The sequence below is a fragment of the Lepisosteus platostomus genome, chromosome 5, assembly GCF_059453375.1.
Source record: "Lepisosteus platostomus isolate fLepPlt1 chromosome 5, fLepPlt1.hap1, whole genome shotgun sequence".
Taxonomy (NCBI): domain Eukaryota; kingdom Metazoa; phylum Chordata; class Actinopteri; order Semionotiformes; family Lepisosteidae; genus Lepisosteus; species Lepisosteus platostomus.
Genome location: NC_142615.1, coordinates 13,551,987 through 13,559,915, shown reverse-complemented (window position 1 = coordinate 13,559,915; position 7,929 = coordinate 13,551,987). Strand labels below are relative to the sequence as shown.

The window sequence follows — 7,929 nt, the reverse complement described above, 5'->3', positions numbered from 1 at the left end:
TGGAAATAACTGTATGCTCCTCGCTATAATCACAGTTTTAGGCCATTCTCTATTAGGGTGATAGACAGCTGTTTAGGTGACCCAGCTGTTGACCAATCTTGTAAAAAAAAAACCCTAAGAAAAATGCTGGGCTCCAGCCCACAGGGATTTACCTGTGCTGTAGGAACTAATGCATGAATAAGGAGACTGGATTCTGGTGAAAGACAGGAAAAAGAGGTGGTGTTCGCTCAGGTGGAGGGGGCCGTGCCAGGTGTCCTGAATTCATGCTTCCCACTGTAAAAAGGTCACAAACGAACTGAGCAAATAGCAGGAGTGATGTCTCCACAGGGATAGATGGGGATCACATGCTTGGGACTGATGTGCACAGCCTTTTTCCTTTTTATGTGGAAGCCTGTCACCCAGAAGCCCAGAAAGAGGAGGAATCTAAACGCAAAGCCTCTTTGTATACAAACTGGCTGAATGAAACTGATAATGAGGGGGATATGAGTAATTTGTGGTACAAATTTATAAATCATACTGTAAAGTTAAAGAAATTTAATGCATCTTGTTATGTATGTGCTTTAATGCCTCATTCTACAGCCTCACCCATTTCTCTCCTGGTTAGAATCACTGTTTGGGCCAGGGGGAATGTTTTTCTTTAAGTTACTAACACCGACTATAGGGGCTGTGATACTTGTCTTTCTGTTTTTGTGTTGCTGTACAAAATATATTATTCCAATGCTTTGAAATATGGTAATGAATATGTTTGCGCATCAGTATGTTCTGATAAGAACGCAAGAATCCGAAGTATGGGAGCCTCCTGGGAGTCCATATGAAGAATCTAACTTTTAATCATTTTCAAGAATAAAAAGAAGGGGATTGAAGTGGAAATCTAATAAGTAAATTGATTCTTAAAAATGTAGAGAGCTTTGAAAAAATATATTGGTGCTTTTAGATAATGTATTTCAAGGATGTAAATGCTGTGCTACAGTGCGTGCAGAATTTTAGAAAACAGTTCGTCAACAAAGTACACTGTTTAGGTTAGTTTAGAAGACAATGTACCAAAACAATATATGCTGTCTGGGTCATTAGAATTAGCTGAAAGTAACTGATTAGCTTTGAATAACAAATCTAGTTTTTCTTCTCTCGCTCTATGATGTAATCTGTTTTCTCTTAGAGAAAGGGGAAGTTTTAGAAGGGCTCCCAATATTGCAATATTGAAATAAAGACCTTACTCAGGTGAGAACTCTCTTTTGTGGCTTCCTTGATAGTTATATTTCCATGACAGAACACACAGCTTCATTACCGAATACATATGCAGGACAACTAGAGAAGACGTTTTACAGAGGAAGGATTTTTTAGAAACATCCCATCAGTGACATCACTGAAGTCAACTCCTAGGTACTGTAACTGTCGTGTGGATAGTTTCACAAGAATCAGACAAAGGTTTAAGCATCGCTTGTTCTAGATAAAACTGCAAAAAAAAAACAACAACCCATAATGTACTTCTTTGCGGCTCTGTTTGCCCAAATCATATATTCACAACGTGAAATTTAGAAAATCATATTACGTAACCAAAATCCGCAATATGGAAACAGAACCTGTGTAATTGTTGATAGATGATGTACTCGTAACATTTTTACAAGACGAACTACAACATTTAAAAAATTACTTGTATGTACTTGATATCTCTAATCAATCCACGGCGACATTGTTAAAGCAGAGTCCCAGTAAAAATAAACTAAAACGCCCTGGGCATACCGTTTCGCGCTTCTTATTAGTTGCTCAAAAGTAATTTGACCGTATGAAATGCATAATATAAACCTAGAAACATACACGTGAGCAGTATTTACATACTGTAGTATCGGTGTTAAGACATACCTCTCAAATACTGTAAATCAAGTTAAAAATATCTCAAGACCGATTCTGGTCATAATGAAACCAATGTTTCGTGTATGTTTTCTTTGAAGTACCGAGACCAGCCATATACTGTATGTTTATGTTCCAAAATTAATATCGTTTATGCCCTTCACACGCGTTGCAGTATGCTCCTATTCTTTTTATGCTCAGCTACTAAGATTTCCCTTCAGTGGTAAAATTAGATATGAATATTCAATACTTAAACGGGCACAGTTAAGACATTAAATATACATATACATACTGTATACAGTACAGTTTTCCATACAGTAATATGTTTATGTTCCTAAATCAATCTCTTTTATGAGCATGTGAAAGGCATGGTGAATCGATTCTCAAAAATTACTGTACTTTGCATGATTGGAAACAAATGCGTGATTGCAAAATGCTGTGGTGTTACTTTTACAAAGACGGTCAATGAAAAAAAGAATGTTGACCAGGGCAATACTTTGAGTTTACACTTACAGCTTGTCCAAGGTCATTCATTATTAATACTTTTAGTAATATCTTCGTTAAAGACTTTGATGGCCACAGCTCAAACATGAGAGGTTGAGTTTATTAGCTCCACCTTGCCGAAATTCCGGATACTATTATTTTGCTTGTCATATTATAGGAGAATTTACGGTAACTAGCGGTATTTACCAGTAACTCGCGGTATTTAATGGTAACTTGCGGTAGACTGCGTATAGCGTACCGGAAAATAATGCGGTATCGCCCACACATTTTGAATGGCTGCATCTGTATGTCCCCCAGCTCTGAGCCCATTGGGCCTGCTGGTGTGACCAGAGCTGCAGCGTCGCCATGCTGGTGGGGGTCAGTTCGGCTTTTCTGTTGGAATGAACAGGGGGGTTACATGATGGTGCTGTCTGTGGTCTGGCTGTCCTGCTGGTCTGGATGAGGGGTGCGTAGTGTGGTGAGGTTCTTGTCCCATCCTGCTCTTGATCCAGGTTGGAGGGTTGCACCGATTCTGAGTCTTGTTAGCTGGTATGGATGGGTTTGGGGGTGTTGATACCAGATTGGTCCGGGGGGGGGGGTGCAGGTGTCTCGGGGGCATTCTTGTTTTTCTGTGAGTTCAGGTTGATTCTGTTGGTTTTGCCACGAATCTCCCTCACGCAGGCAAGCGCTCCCGCATTCCTACGAGCTCTCCCCGTACCAAACGTGCACGTGTCAATCAGTCCTCTGCTTAAACCCTCATCTGCCCCCCGGTCATTGCTCACGATTGAGATTCTCTCCCGGAGCTTACGTACTAACTACACCTTTGCCTTACTACGACTTCTCCCCTGGACCTTAACCCCGCTTTTCCGACTACCGCTTTAGCCACTCGATTTTGTACCTTCGCCTGTTTTACGCTTTCTCGGATCCTGACCCCAGCCTGTCTCTTCGTTTACGCCTCTGCCTTCTGAATCCACACCGACGCAACTTCTACACCTTCCCTGACTCCAACCCCTGCCAGTCCCTCGACTACACTTTCGCCTGTCGATTCTGTGCCTACGCCTGTGCTACATGTGGAAGACTGAGTCAAAAGGTCAGGACAGTGACTATGCGTGGGAAAGGTTTTCTGTTCGCACCTAAGACCACTGTCTTAGGTGCAAACTAAAGCCTGTGATTCCTCACACCCATTCAACCAGAGAAAATTGAAACAGATTGTAGGATGTCAAATGGCACCCCCCTGTCCTGTTTGTTTGACTTCTGACACTGCCCCTTTCCCTGTATGTTCCTTTGATATGTTAAAGTATTGCCTACTTTTAATGTATAAAAAAGGAAAGTATAACTTCAGTATAAAGTATGAAGTCCAGTGAGCATGTCTTGAGTGCTAGGGGAAACCCTTTCTCTGTGATATGCTCCCCTTCAGCTGATTGTATTAAAGATCTCTGTTGACAATCTCCCAACCTGAGTGAAGACTGAGTTTTCTTCGACATACGCCTTCCCGGACTCGGACCCCTGCCTGTTTACTCCGACTACGCCTGCGTCTCGCGCCAACCCTACCAAGGGCACCGCATTGGATCCCTATCCTCAGCAGTCAGCCCCTGCATGACAGGTTCTAAATGTGTCTTGGTTACATCCGTTTGTGTGTATAGATGAAAAAGCTATTGAAGAGCACCCCAACACCCCCCACCCATCTCGGTGGAAGTTGCCATGTTCAAAAAATCCTAAAAAGAAAATTAAAGTTTCACACAACAAAGCATGACTTTGAAAAGTCAGGAGGCCTGGCTAAATTTCCCCATTGGCCCTTACCAATCATGGCCTCCTAATAATCCCCCTCTTTGAATTGGCTACATTTCTCTTCTCTTCTCCTCACTGATAGTGGTGAGTGTTCTGGCGCACTATGGCTGCCGTCGCATCATCTAGGTGGATGCTGCACATTGGTGGTGGTGGAGGGGAGTCCCCATTACCTGTAAAGCACTTTGAGTGGAGTGTCCAGAAAAGCGCTATATAAGGGTAAGCAATTATTATTATTATTATTATTATTATTATTATTATTATTATTATTAATGAGCACAACACTTGATTACAGTAAAAAAATCATTAAAAAATAAAGAAATGTTCCACAACTCAAAGCAAGGTTGTATAAGGTTAGGGGACCTGTCTGATGTGTAAAACACCTGGTTGCAGCACTGTGGCTGTTGTGCTTGAAGAGCTATTGACTCGTGAATACCACCCCCCTATCCCCATGTACCGGCTGTCTAATGGTGCCATATTGAAAAAATCATTACAAAATAAATAAAGGGGCCACAGCCACAGCAAGGTTGTATAAGGTTAGGGGGCCTGTCTGGTGTGTAAAACATATGGTTTCAGCAGTGTGGCTGTTGTATTTGAATTGCTATTGAGCCATGAAGAAGACCCACCTATCCCAATGTATTACCTGAAGTGTTACCTTCAGAAAATCATAAAAAATAAATAAAGGGGCCACAGCCACAGCAAGGTTGTATAAGGTTAGGGGGCCTGTCTGGTGTGTAAAACATATGGTTTCAGCAGTGTGGCTGTTGTATTTGAATTGCTATTGAGCCATGAAGAAGACCCACCTATCCCAATGTATTACCTGAAGTGTTACCTTCAGAAAATCATAAAAAATAAAGAAAGGGGTCACAGCCACAGCAAGGTTGTATGAGGTTAGGGGGCCTGTCTGGTGTGTAAAACATATGGTTTAAGCAGTGTGGCTGTTGTATTTGAATTGCTATTGTAGCGGCAATGCTTGTTAATAAGACAGAATTAAGCGTTGGTATGCTGTCCTAAAGGAGGCCCCATCTCACCCTCCATCTCTGTGGTGCAGCCACAGAGAAAGTATTCATGCAGGCTAATTTAAGATGTTTTCTTTTGATAAGGAACAAGCTCCCAGACGGGGATGCACTTAGCTAAGCCTGGCTATCATGATCAATGGTCATCCATTGGCGCCTATCAGTTTTTATAATCAGTTATTATATCTCATCTTGATCAACCAATCAGGGACTGGCAGGGCGTGGTAATACCATGTGGGTCTCCAATGCCCGCCAAACTCTCAACCAATCAGCACACATCTGGGTCTTGGTCAAAAAGGGAGCGCAAGCTCAGATCGGGGCTCTCCTTGGCCATTTTCGTGCATCCTCAGAGACAATCACGTGACAACTGCTGTTGTCTGCAAAAGGACTTGGACTTTGTTCTAAGCGCGAGGCCGAGGATCCCGTACGTACTCAGAATTCTACCAACGTGAATGCTCTGCTTGATCAACGGCAGCCTACAGTTGGACTCTCGTCGACAACCTGAATAGCTTATTCAGAAGCAGCGCTGGACCGGGAACAAACCAGCTTCTTCCCAGGCAAAAGAGTGACTTGTGAGGACTCGCGGTCACACTCTGTGCATAGAGACTTTCTACTAGCCAGCCGGACTGCTGGTAGATCCCCTCGGAGCAACGACTGCCCTGTGCGCCGCAGTCAGATTTCTCTGCCCGTCCTACTCCTAGCTGCACCTTGACTGGTTGGCCGGTAGCCAGAGAACGCCGACACAACGCCCATTGGACAACCGCTGCAACAGAGGCTGCAACAGAGACTGTCAGCTGGTTTGGTGTTCGTGCCAGGAGATTCCAAATCAATACACAGTGGATAAGTAAACCCCATGTTCTACATTGCGTCTCGAGAATTCAATTGTACCTCAACACAAGTTGTTATCAATTTAATTCATGAGTAATGTATTTACTTCCGAGTTTAGAGTAACAGTGGGTAATAACACTGATTAGCGATTTGATAACCGAACGATATATATTGACATATATTCTCTGTTGTGTATCTCTTTGTGTTTGCATCTCTTCGAGATCATATACCTTGTATATTGATAACCCTCACAGTAAGGTCTGCCGCTCGTATCCAGGCAGACTAGTATATCTTTGGTGCACAATTTATATTAATAAATGTATCTCGTGTATTGAACCCGTGTGTGTGCGTTGTTAGTTGTTCTGACGATTGATTTTCTAAAAGCTACAACGAACAACCTCGTGATTAGTGTTACAATTAATAATTGTCTCAGTAAACCCATCAAACCACTACACTATTGAGCCATGAAGAAGACCCACCTGTCCCAGTGTATTACCTGTAGTGTTACTTTCAGAAAATCATAAAAAAATAAAGAAAGAGGCCACAGCCACAGCAAGGTTGTATGAGGTTAGGGGCCCTGTCTGGTGTGTAAAACATATGGTTTCAGCAGTGTGGCTGTTGTATTTGAATTACTATTGAGCCATGAAAAAGACCCACCTATCCCAGTGTATACCTGTAGTGTTATCTTCAGAAAATCATAAAAAATAAAGGTTCCACAACCCAAAACAAAGCTGGGAAAAGTCAGAAGACCTGCTTAGTGTGCAAAACACTTACTTGCAGCATTGTGGGTGCTGTGATTTAAATGCTGTTGGTTTGTGAACAGAATACCCCTATCCCAGTGCATTGTGCCATATTAAATAAAAGCACGAGAAAAAGAGATTCAGAACGCAAAGCTGTGTCAGTGTTCTGTGTAAAAAATCGGTTTGAACATCATGGGAGCTGTTTTTAATAAGCTGCTGAGTAAAGAATATTTTAATCTTCCTGCTGTCAGTAGTATTGTCAATATAGTTGACCCTTACCTGAATGAAAACGGCGTAAAGGAAGGGTTTCATAAATCAAACAAAGCTTTATTTCTGTGCTTACAGTCTGGGTAATTGGAGACTGCACTGTTCTGCTTCCTATGGTCATATACAGGTTATTCGCACGAAGCCGTATTGAACAGTATTTCTCGCGTTGTGAACATCTGTACACAGCGGTCCTCCGGGTTCCAGTAAGTGCGTAATTACGCATCGATGAAAAACCGGAGGTTTAAAAAAAGATAATTAGCCCACTGATAGTTTGATGTAGAGGCTGTGGAAATATCCACAGGTCTTGGTCTTTAAAATGCATTTGGTTTGACGGCGTTCTGTGCTTCCATTGGGAAGATATGGACAAAAGAATATTCGTGCTCGGTCAAAAAAATGTCATAAAAACGAAAAAGTAAAGGCTGAGAAAGCATTCACAATGTATTTTATACACAAAGGAAGTATTCTCGCAACTCTAAGAGGTTTCGTGGTTTATTTTTTTTTAATTGTTGAATCATATTTAAATGTTAAACAACTGAAGAGCATATTGCTGTAGACCAGGATGGCCGAGTGGTTAAGGCGTTGGACTTAAGATCCAATGGACAAATGTCCACGTGGGTTCAATCCCCACTCCTGGTAGTTTTGTAATAAGTTTTAAGTGACAGAACACTTTGATGATTTACACTCTATTTAAATATGAATTTACTAAATTTCAGTTCAGTTCTCTTCACTCCCACTCCCTGGCATAACTGAGCTCTCACTATCGCATACTGAAGGCTTTACATGCATTAGCTGTGATACAGCTCCCAATAAAGACGGAATCAAACAGTTTGTTCTGTCTCTCATGGTGATCCTCTTCTCGATCCAAATTAAATGTTTAATATGATGCCTCGAGAAAAAAAAAGGAGTGAATTTCCGCCTGTAATGATTGATGCCCCATCAAACATTTTGTAACATCCCCGGAA

General features: G+C 41.9%; 1 non-coding gene across 1 annotated transcript; it reads left to right on the top strand.

Moving 5' to 3' along the window:
• Positions 1 to 7,520: 7,520 nt before the first annotated feature.
• On the top strand, positions 7,521 to 7,603 carry trnal-uaa (transfer RNA leucine (anticodon UAA)). The gene has a single exon. It is a non-coding gene; the product is annotated as a tRNA-Leu (tRNA).
• The last annotated feature ends 326 nt before the right edge of the window (positions 7,604 to 7,929 follow it).